We start from the raw sequence: 11,447 nt of genomic DNA, 5'->3' as shown, positions 1-11,447 counted from the left end.
GATCATTTGTTTTCACAAATAAATTTTTTTATATTTTTATTAGGCGCGCATTGATGAGAAGAATACACACCTAAAATTTCAAGTGATTTAAATATGTAGAAAAAAAATTAAAATTTGAATACTACCGAACATCCGTGATCTTCAGATCGGTCCAGATTCAATCTGGACCATTGGGCTCATTTGTTTATATGAACTAGTAGGTTAATCTCATCTTTTATATATATATATATATATATATATATATATATATATATATATATATATATATATATATATATATATATATATATATATATATATATATATATATATATATATATATATATATATATATATATATATATATATATAATCCCTAATAGGTAAATACCTTATGCATAAGTTTCAATATGGAAACGTTTTCCAAACATGTAGGCAATAACAATGACAAAAAATCATCGAGAAATGAAGATTGATGTTTGTTAAAGAGGCATGTCTGTTAAATAGGGGAGAAATTCAAACTTTATAAATAATTTATTTCAAATTTAAGAATAAACAACGCTACTTTTCCGTACTTTAAATATAAAATCTAGCAAACATTAAAAATAGTTGGTATGTTAAACCTCCAACCCCTCTAAAAATAGGTTATTTAAACTTAGCAATTGTATACAATGAGGTAAATGTTATTATAGCTATTTCTTCTTAACCTCATTGATGCTCCACTAATCTCCCTCTTACCTTTTCAGTTGGGTTTTTGCTTTATTCAACAATCTTTTCTTATTTTCTTAATTCATATATATTTAAGATTATGTTTTCGTTGGTTGATTAGTTGTACCCCAATCACTATGCCATGAGCCGAAAGCCACTTTTTAAAAATTGTTTCAAATCTGGAACATTGTTACTTACTTTATTTAAGAAATGTAACATGATTACCTAAATGTTAAATCATTATTAAATATTTTAGAAATTATAAATGGTTTAAGACATCTAAAGGTTTTAGATAAAAATGATATTGGGTATTCAAAAAAGAGAGTTATAAATTTATCCTTTTTTTTTTGGAAATTGTATAGAGTTATAAATTTTTTTGATACTTTGAGGTGACTTGGAACCAGTGTTCACAAAATCGAATTGGAACGGTTAACCGGACATGGGATCTGAAGCGATTTAACCGGCCTAATAGGTAAACCGACCGATTCCATCGATCTAACTGGGTAAGTCCCGAACGATCAAAAAAAATAAAAAAGATTACAAAAAATATATATTAAAATATGAAAAACATATAATAAAACAAAAATACTCAAATGAAGTTGAAAATTAATGAAAAAAATGGATTTAACAAATCAATTTGTGTCTAGGGGTATTTTTAAAACTTTTTGAAAAAATGGGAAAATATAAAAGGGAATATCAATGACTATTTTTTTTTAATATTTACCATAATGTAAATAGTATTAAAATAGTGTTAAAAAAATCAACTTAATCAACTCTTTTTTTTAAAAAGAAAATGAAGAAGAAATTAAGTTATATATAATATAGGCTTTTTTTTTGTCAACTAAGTAGTAAATGGCATTAAAGTTTTTGAAAAAGATGGGAAAATATAAAAGTAGGTATCAATGACTAACTTTTTTTTTAATCTTTACCATAATGTAAAGAATATTAAAATAATGTACCAACTCATGTTTTTAAAAGAAAATGAAAAAATATTAAGTTATATATATGGGCCCTTCTTTTTGCCAATCCTGTAGTAAATGGTGTATTGGTTACTAGGTCTAATAATAAAAGCCAATTTTTTAATAAAATGTTTCGAGTTCGATTCTGGTGGGTAGGTAATTTTTGTTTCGAGTTCAATTCCGGTGGGTAGGTAATTTTTTTGAACCAACGAAATTGATTCTTAAAATAAAAATAAGTTTTTTGAACCAACGAAATGGATTCTTAAAAGAAAAGGTAATTTTTTTGAACCTATGAGAAAGGATTCTTAAAAGAAAAGTAATTTTTTTGAACCAAAAAGAAATAATTTTTTTGAACCAACGAGAAATGGATTCTTATAAGGAAAGCCGTTGGCAACAAGATCCAAACATGATGCACATGAAACTTAAACATGAAAACTAACCAATAAATCATTCTAATACACTTGATATAAATTTGAAGTAACATTCTATTTAACGTTTAAAATATCTGTTGATCAGTAAAACCGTCCAAAACCAAAACCGCCAATCTAACTGGGCGGTTAGCAGTTAAATCTGCCAGTTTTACAAACATTGCTTGGAACCACTTGAGTTGGCTCAGAAACCACAGGTGGGAGGGATATATAAGATGTTCTCGCCAGCTTTCTGTTTTTTTTTTTTTTTTGGAGTGAATCAGTAGGAGAGAAGGCCTCCCACATGCTTTTCATTAATAAAGACGTCACGCAATAAGGCAATTATGCAGCATAATGAAGTAGAGAAAGAGAAAAAAAATAAGGAGATTTAAAACATCAAATGGTTGCATCCAAAACAATTGTAGCCTCGAGAAAAACATGACAAATCAACCATCAACTATTGGTGATTTTATATTGGCAATTAGCAGCTATTGCGTGAAGCGCCCATAAAACACCAAATCTTATTTTTTTCAATACTAAATAACCTTGGAGAACCAGTGATCCAAACTAAAACCGGTCGAGCAAGCCCTATTCGCCTTGTGACCGGTTCGCCCACTGGTTTGGTTTTCAAAACACTCTTTTAGATATTGGAACACAAACATTTATATCTGCTAACCATCCTATTTCTATCTTCTCACTACCATGAAAATCGTCCAATGTGGACAGCAAACTTTGAGCAGAGAGGCGGCTCTCTACAACCGTCCCTAGTTGACATCGCACGGTTTGAAGAGCTATTATCCAGATTGAAACCAACTGGGTACATAATAAATGGTATCATTAAGAAAAAGAATGCTATGAGACTATTTTCTTTGATACAAAGATATCGAAATCATCTTAACCATTAGATTTGAAATCGTGCTGCTGGGAGTGTTTTACTAACTTGGAAATTGTGATAGGAGTGTTTTACTAACTTGGCTTCAAAACCCAAAAAACCATCTTCTTAATTTTTTTCGGCACTCCCTAAGCTATTAGATTCGAAATCTTGCAATTGGAGCTGGCACACCTTAAGCTATCAGATTCGAAATCTGACAATTAAAAGTGACTTTGACCACCTTGCACAAAATATAAATGGTTCTAGTATATAATCTCAATTATTAAATATCAATACTTTATAATAAAAAAGCTTTAGATAATTTGTTTGAAGTATCCAATATTTAAAACAGATGTTCCAGATAGCGCTTTTTGCAACGATTATCTCCAAAGAACCACACCTATATTATTTAATGTTGGATACAATCACTGTAGCAAACAAAATTTCACAAAGTGTTTGGAGAGTCGGACCACGCTTCCCACTCGCCAGGCTCCCAAGCCAAGCCAAGTCCACCATTGAATTGGCCAAGTTGGATGTCTTGGGCCTAAATTGGCCAATTTTTGTTAAAAATAACACGGGTGGCAATAGGTTAGGAGGCTGGGCCCCACCCAAAAGGTCTAGCCCTAACAAAACTAGGGTCAGAGCCACAAAGCCAGAGGGTTGGGCCTGGTGGCAACGGGGCTGGTCCGATTCAACCCTCTTTTTCTTTATTTTTCCTTTTTTATTATTTCTATTCTTTCTTGTCTGAGACGACCCTAATCTGGATAGGGCCAGGCATGGGCCAAGGCCTGGTCTGGTACAGGCCAGAACTAGACGAACCCAATTTTGGTTGGGGCCCAACTAGGCCAGGGCTGACCTCTGCTCAGCTGTAAACCTCAAATTCATGATTTTTGGATCTCACCCTGTAGAATCGCAAAGCTCCAAATCCGGTCGGACTTGGTCGGGCAAGTGTCTCTGTTTTCATATTCAACTTACCTGGGCTATCTCTTTTGAAACCAGGCGCCCCGGTTGTCGGTTTCCTTCACTTGCACTCGTCGAATGGCCCCATTGACGCCATTTGATAGGGTAAGGAGCAGAAAAGTAAGTGATTGTATGCCTAAATTTAAAGCTGAAACATTATATTCTCATGAGGCTTTTCAGTTCATGTGGGGTCAAATCTTCTAATAATTTGAACAGTCCTGATCGTATGTTTTCAAAACTGTGTCCAGTGATAACTAACCTACTTTTACAAATTAGATTATGACCATAGTTTATGCCATTTTTCACTAAATTTTGGACCAAAAAAGAAGAAATAAAAAATTGGCGGTGGCTTCTTATTATAAAAATTCCCTTTAGTCAAAGTAAGCGTTAAATTGGGCAGGAAGAGTTGAAATTTGTGGTTTAAGGGCAGGAAGAGTTGAAATTTGTGGTTTAACGTTTGGAAATGATATTTTATTTAGTTGGGACGCCACCATACCATGCATTTGGACCGTCCCAAGTGGAGTCAGTCACACAATGGATGGTGCAGATGACTCCGTGCACATCTGACGATGATCAGGGTGCTTTCACAATAGCCGTTGCACGTTTTTGAACTATATGACTAAACCTATTAAAGAATATGTGGACTTGGCTAGAAGAATGGGCTTAATCTCAACGGCAATTTTGGTTTTTCGCCACTGGGGGTTTCTCTGAATGATGCAAAAATTGAGAAACCCAAGAATTAAAAATAGAAAATTCTATAATAAAACTGTTTCTTTTGACTTACAGTTTCTGGTCCCTATTAAAAAAATAATAAAAATAGAACCCATTTAAAAATAGAAAGAAAACATACCAGAAATCAATAGTAAAATGTAGTGTTTTAAAAATCAAAGTCGAGCCTTGAATCATCAGGGTTCCAATTATGATTTGCCTCAGGGTGACTCCTGAGTAGGATCAAGTTAAAAATAAAAAAATTAAAAATATAGGGATCTGGGCCCTTGCGGTTCCACAAACCGGATTCAAACACCTGTCTATCGATCGCAATTTAGGCGGTTCCCATTCGAATCAGTGATTTTTCAAACATAACGCCCAGTGGAGAAAAAAATAAAACATCTACCAAAGAGAAAATTGAGAAAATTATTTCATAAAAATCTGAAAGGGGGAATAGGTTGAGGAGGAAAAGGCCAAGGGGAAAGAAATAGAAGGCATTGGATTCCTCCTTTCACTGAAAAAGAGCACGTGGTTATATGGCCCGTCGTTTTTTTTTCCTTGTGTTTTTTTCTCTTTTCCAGTTTTCTTTAAAGGAAATTGATTGGTAAGATATGGGCCAAGCAAAAGCTGGCTCAAATATCAATAATATGACCCACACGTGTAGGAATCCCAAGCGCCAAAAAACTATCAAAATGAGGCCCCTATTTGTAAAATTGGCCCCCACCTTCCACCTTTTTTATGGAATTTAATGGAATCCTTTTGGACAAAAACCCCCTTCGTAAATTGGCTTTTCATATAGTAATTAGAAAGAAAAATAAAATAAAAAAGCAATATAGGAAAGTAGGTTCCTTAAAAGTTTAACCTAGAGCTTGCTTTTTATTTTGCTTTATTTTACATCAAACTTTATTAGTCTCCCAAATAAACACCAAATCACCAATCCTTATCTTTGCTCACGCGCTTGCAAAAGCATAAGATAAAATGCAAAAGCAAAAATTAGACACTTTGGATACAATTTCTTTTTGTTTTTCTTTTAATTAGTGTTGTAAAACCAGGGAGCCGATTCGGCTGACTTACTTGGACTCTGCAGCCTGCCAAGTTCGAGTAGGTTTAGAATTATAAGTTTTACTGACTCAGCAAATACATGGCAGATTCAGCCGAGTGAGTTTGCACAGAGAACTCGTACTCGGGATTCTGCCATGTTTCAAATTCGAGCCGCTTTTTGTAGCTAATCACTACTTTTAAGGATATGGTAATACAAATTAAGCTTGACATAGCATCTCTATCTTACACAAATGGGGTTGGGGGATCTTAGATGATCTGCCTCCACATAACGTCCCACCTTCCATTCTCACCACACCGCTGCCATCTTATTAAGAACATAAGAAAATAAAAAACTCGCCCAAACACACACTCTCTGTCATAAAAAGAGAATAAATTTACTGAAATTGCATTTGAACAAAGTCATCTAAAAGAAGAAAATAAAAAACTTGCCCAAACACACACTCTCTTTCATAAAAAGAGAATAAATTTACTGAAATTGCATTTGAACAAAGTCATCTTAAACAAGCATTAAGTGGCTGTCAAGCTCCTCACCCTACAAGTATGGGAGACCTCTCTCTCTCTCTCACACAGCAAAAGAAAAAGAGAATAATATAATTAAAGTTCCATTTGAATTGAGGTCTTACAAGCATGCATAAGTGGGTCTCCATCTCGAGCTCTATGCACAAGTATAGTATAGTTGCATGGGGCACCTCATCTCAAATTTTGAAAGAAAGAAAAAGGAAGAGAGAGAAAAAGAGAGGAGTGAGAACCAAACCTGACCTGACCCGTAAGGCCTCGTACGCTCTCTCTTTCAACAAATAAATTTGAACCATTTTATCATTCTATTCAAGACTAATAATAAGATTATTAGGTCCCTTCAAGACCTAATTATGGGGGGATTTCGCCACGTGGAGGCTGCACATTGGCTATAAGGCAGCATCGGGAATAGCTTGAAACTAGTGGTGCTAAATAAGCGTTGCAAAATTCAAACAAGTCATAAAACCGTTTTCTCTTTCATACAAAATAAATGGTATCATGTTTGTGGGGACAATTAGACGTCCAAATCGCCCCCTAAACCTAAATTATTTCGGCCTTCAAATTTAAACCTTGGCACCCTATCCTAATTTATTTGTCTTAAATTTAGAACTTGGTTTTCGTAGTTATTTTGAAGAAAAGGATTTGGGTACCCGATTAAGAGCTCGATGATATGATAAATCACTGATTCCAAAGTCGGCTCGGCAGTTTTGGTCCATGGGAATCATTATGTAAAAAATGCAACCAAAAAAAAAAAAAAAGAAAAACAAATAATGAAACATAAAGAGGGAAAAACCTCATAGTAGGACTCGAGAATCACTCGAGTCCCAATAATGAATGGCCTGGTTCACTACACAACCCAGTGCGCTAGTCCTTGTTTGGGGACATCGAAAACCAGTGACCTCCGTAGATCCGAGGCAAGTCAAGTGATTTCAAGTCAGCTCGTCGATTTTTCAAACACTATTTTTTTTCCCTTGAGGCGCTAATTATCACCGGTCGGATATTAGATTGAATATAATCAAGTTAAGTACAAGCTAATAAGCGACGAGTGATAATTAGGGTTTCATTCTCATAGAAAATGACAAAATTAGTCCATAATTGAAGAATGCTATATAACTTTTAAGACCAAAATTAGAGAGAGAAAGAGAGAGAGGGTACTTTTGCCGGTTCTTTGTGCGTTGGTTTCTTTCTCTTTTGAAACTCTGTCCCCACCGTGACGGCCGTTGGTGGGACAAACACCAAAAGAGTGGAAGCGGACTAACCGTAAAAAGCCTTCACAAAATGCCCTTGACTTTTTAATAATGGATGCAAAGTATGTAAATCGTTTTGATTTATTTTTTCTTTTTGTACAAAATGTATCTTTAATAAAGTGTATGCAAATGTATCTTTTCTATTATATCTATATAAGTTGATCAGAAAAAATAGAGAAAACAATAGAAAATTAGGTAAAGCATCCGGTTATGGTGAGCCAACTCATCTATTTTTGTGCGTCTCCTAATGGATCAAATGACAATTTTCTAAAATCCCCACACCTAGTCACCCTAGTGTGGTTTTTATTCCTATATATATATATATATATATATAGGAATAAAAAAATTGCACTCCAACTAAATGCCAAAATGGGTGGTCAAAAAAAAAATAATATATAAAACACACTTTTTTTTTTTTTTGAAAAGATTCAAGATTCATGATCATCTTCATGGTTGAGATTATTAAAAAACTCTAAAATTTTAAATAAAAAAAGACTGCAATTTAAATTATGCTAGAATATGCTTTTCTGGCATAAAAAAAACACCAAATCGGTAATTTCGACCTCGGCGATTATTGATTTGAAACATAATAGATTTCAAGCCCTAAGTGTAGGTTATTGTACATTATCCAGGCTTCTATTTTAGGTGTTTATAAATTGAACCCTTATTATTTTTTGGGCTTAATATTTTATAATTAAAATAGAGCAATGATTTTCATGGTTGTATAGTAATATGATGTAACAACCTTCAAAAACCATGTTATGGCCATTTGTTTGATCCAAAAATTGAAATATACACTCTTTTCATTCTACTAAACAATCACAAAAAAAAAAAAAATTGAAAACACAAACCAGAAAGTAGTTTTTAGCCCAATTAACATAGACCGTTCATTTTCATGACATTCTCATATCTAAACCTTAGAAGAATTTTTTTATTTTCACTTTTTTTGGATGGCTTTATTACCATCAGATGAACAATGTGAAAAAATAAAACAATCATTTTGAGTTTATAAGAGCTAAGATCTTGAAATTCGCCAAATGAATGGTCTATGTTCATTTTTGGAGGGGACTCATTTTGACCATATCTAAGGTTCAAATTTAACTTTTTTTTTTTGGGATTGATTATTGTGATGAAGAGAGTGTGTGTGCAAAATTTTGGATCATACAAATACTATAAACATGGTTTCTTAGAAGTGTCATTGCATTATAATACGATACAACTGTTGCACGAAATCGTTGCTCATTAAAATAATATTAAATTATAAGACAAGGATTGACAAAAACTATATTTTTCAATGGGATTAAGAGGCAACACTTTTAGGGCATGTTTATTCTCTAGAAAATAGTTTTGAGAATCATATCTTCGTGGGAAGTGGATATCGCATATATACATGTTTATCTTAAATACAAGGTAAATGGATATCCCAATATTTCATGATTTTAACATGGCTTTTGAAGATACCGCAAGATTGTTGCATCATACTACGATACAATGCTTGCATGAGATCACTACCTTGTCGTAAGGGCAGTTTCCCATTATCAAACAAAAAACGAACTGTAGTACCGAAAATCATGTCTACGCCTTATGCCAAGCACACTCATGTACATGATGAAAAAGCTTACATTATCATAAAGAACATGGCAAGTGATAAGAACGCATATTGTTTGGAATTCGAGAGACAATGAATCCTTTTTAGGGTGCAATTTGTATAAGGTCTCAACCTTAAAAAATCAAAGTAAGGTACACTTTTAAACTTTGTTGAAAGACGCAGTTTTGGCACCATAAAATTTTTCAATGTTGTAAATATATATTTCATCTTTAATTATGAAATTTAAGGTTTGAAAAAGAATGCGTATCGAACATATTTATAAAACCTAAAAATCCTAAAAACAAATGGTCCGGATAATATGTTATAAGATGCACTATTTTTAAAACTTGAAATCCATTTCTTTTTTTATATTCAAACATCTTACGCTAAAGATGACCAATTGGTGGCTTTTTTAGCATCGGAACAACCTTTTCAAAGAGGTTTTTAATGTGTCTTACTTCTATAGTATAAGGTGAATACCTTATATAAAGTTTTTCGATTTATTTATAGGGTGTGGTTTGTATAGTGCAAAGGCCCCAGACAATCAAAATAAAACGCACCTTCAAATATTATTGAGAAATGTGGTTTTAATACTGGACATCTTTCTGATAGTCTTAAAATATATTTTCATCTCTAATTATAAAATTTAAAGCTTCAAAATAGTATAGATCGGGGAGATCTATGAAAACTTGAAATCTTGAAAATTGACGGTCAAAAAATACATTGCAAGATGCACTATTTCTAAAACTTGAAATCCATTTTTTTCCTCGTGTCCATGCATCTTGAGGTCTAGATGATCAATTTGAAGATATTTAGGCATCAAAACAATCTCTTCTAATGAAATTTGTGAGGTGTGCCTAAATTTGATTGTTTAGAGCCTCAAACTCATATATATATTTTTTCCTTATTTATATTGTATTTTAAAAAGTAAAATTCCTGTTATGTTCAAATTTTCGATCATTCAAAGGTGCACGCCTCTGTGTTATATACCCCAGAAACCTTGTAGGAAATAATGAAATCACATGATGGGCCGTGCATCCATAGGCGTCCGAATGCATGGGGATCTTAAAGGCCTAAAATTTCACACACAACTTTGCTTTTCTATGGTCCCTCGGTCTTAAATTTCTATTTGGAGACAGAAATTTGGCATGTGTATTGAAAAGTTAATCCAATTAGTCAAGGAAAATTGAGATACAAAAGCCAAAATTCATCCTAAATTCAGGTGAAGAGAGCTCCAAGGATACAGGGGCATTAAAGGTATTCCAATTTACTCTCTCTCTATAAAAAAACTAAAATAAGTACACTTTCACTTTCCACCGCCCGAACCCCGCTCCAAAGCAAAAGAAAAGAAAGAGAGAGAGAGAGAGAGAGAGGTCCACATAGAACACAATCATCAATATTTTATCAGGTAAGTATATAATCATAGACCTTTGGAAAAAAATTCCTCCATCGAACACCTCGTAAAAGAATCCAACCCCCAAAAGCTACTCCCCAAAAAGCATTCAAAATCGCAGTAAAAAGTCACTGAAACGCGCATTCACAAGAACCTCATGTCCCCAATTATCTTTAAAATATAAATTCTTATTGCAAAATACAAGTTTGAAACTTTAGAATTTAAAACAAACCAAATAATACATGGCCTTGCAGGAGCATACAGTCCATTCATTCTCTCAGGTAAACCCCCACCTAAGATTAAATGTAGAAAGTTAGATACAACCTCCTCATCTAGATCTCAAATTCAAAAATAAAAATTTTCATATGCAACAGGAAAAATATCTAAATAATGAACACAAAACTGTAAACCAATCTCTAGTTTTTGGATGGTCAGAACTTGTTTTATTATTCAAAATTCATTTTTTTAAAATACATTCCGGTCTAAGAAGGATGGTGACTCTAAACTCTCAACTCAAGTAAAAGAAGTGGATTGTGTATGGTAGACAAGAGTGAGCGTAAAATTTTACCAAAACTTTCCAAAAATACTAAATTTATCCAAATTGGTTATCAAAATTCCATATCAAAAAAATCCTTCCAAAATAGCACTCTCACGGTTTCACCCTAGTAACATACAACGGACTCCTGCGAGACTACGCCATTGGTACGGTTATTTAAAAATGGGTGCGGTTTGTATAGAGACTAGGCTCTAAACAATCAATTTAGAGCCTACCTTCAGATAGTATCGAGAAATGCAGTTTCAATATTGGAAATATTTGTGATAGCCTTAAATTATATTTTTATACTTATTTATGAAGTTTAAAGTTTCAAAAATAATGTAAATCGACATATCTATGAAAACTTGAAAATTTTTAAAATTGACCGTCCAAAAATGAGTTAAAAAATACATTATTTTCAAAACTCGAAATCTATTTTTTTCTCATGTCCATGCATCTTGGTGTGGAGATGATCAATTTGAAGATATTTGAACATCAAAACAACCTCTTATAA

The sequence above is a fragment of the Amborella trichopoda genome, chromosome 4, assembly GCF_054954075.1.
Source record: "Amborella trichopoda isolate Santa Cruz 75 chromosome 4, AtrichopodaSantaCruz75HAP2 v2.0, whole genome shotgun sequence".
Lineage (NCBI taxonomy): Eukaryota > Viridiplantae > Streptophyta > Magnoliopsida > Amborellales > Amborellaceae > Amborella > Amborella trichopoda.
This window is presented reverse-complemented; position numbering follows the sequence as displayed.